We start from the raw sequence: 1007 nt of genomic DNA on the forward strand, positions 1-1007 counted from the left end.
GAAAACAAAACAGAAGGAATCTGGCTCCCTGGTATCGCCACTTGAGCCACGGGCGCCGAGCCCAGTTTTTTTTTTTTGAGACAAAGTCTCACTATGTCACACTGGTATCACAGCTCACAGCAACCTCCAACTTTTGGGCTTAAGTGATTCTCTTGCCTCAGCCTCCCAAGTAGCTGGGACTACAAGTACCTGCCACGATGCCCAGCTATCTTCTTGTTGCAGTTGTCAATATTGTTTAGCTGGCCTGGGCCAGGCTCAAACCCACCAGCTTCGGCACATGTGGCCTGGCGTTGTAACCAGTGCCGTAACCATTGTGCTACAGGTGCTGAGCCATATCTTAAGTTTTAAAAGTGTTTTTTGTTTTATATTTATATTTTCATAATCTAGGGAAACTCAAAATCCTTTAAAACAAACAATGAAACCAGATTATTGCCACAGTGGTATGATAATCAGAGGCAACAACTAAGGAGTCACGCTTAGTGGTATAATGTATTGCTTCCAAGATTAAGCAGGTAGGTAACTGTGGTGTCTTTAGGCACAAGTAGAGAAGAATAAAAGTGGGAGGGAAGGACCAATAACAGCTGACATTAAGAACAATCTTATTTCCTGAAGAACTGTGTATACTTTTGGTTGCCTAGCCAACATCCATTTCTCCCCTTTTCTTTTTCTCTTGTCCTCCTGTCCTTCAGAGACAGCCAGGACTTTCCCTAGCCCCAATGGGTGAATCTTGATTGCTGTAAGCCAGTGGTTCTTAAACTCTGTGTGCATCAGAATACTTAAAACACAGATTGTTGGGTCACCACTGGTGTGCCCCCCTCTTCTCATGTTACCAGGTGATGCTGCTGATCCTGAACCCAGACCCAGTCATAGTGCCCTCATTCCCCTTGCTGCAGGACTAGTATATGCAGTCACGCATGTGTCATGACTCTGACCAGTATGTAAATCTTCAAGGAAGACTTGTGAGGTTTTCTTTGTATATTTTGAGAATGAAAGGCTATTTCTAGAAA

At 43.9% G+C, this 1007-nt stretch overlaps 1 protein-coding gene across 1 annotated transcript in view; it reads right to left on the reverse strand.

Moving 5' to 3' along the window:
• The window catches only part of TROVE2 (TROVE domain family member 2), a 31285-nt gene that overhangs the window by 16448 nt on the left and 13830 nt on the right, over positions 1-1007 (reverse strand). The window lies entirely within an intron of this gene.

This window comes from Otolemur garnettii, unplaced genomic scaffold (genome assembly GCF_000181295.1).
Source record: "Otolemur garnettii isolate 467f Iridium unplaced genomic scaffold, OtoGar3 scaffold00016, whole genome shotgun sequence".
NCBI lineage: Eukaryota > Metazoa > Chordata > Mammalia > Primates > Galagidae > Otolemur > Otolemur garnettii.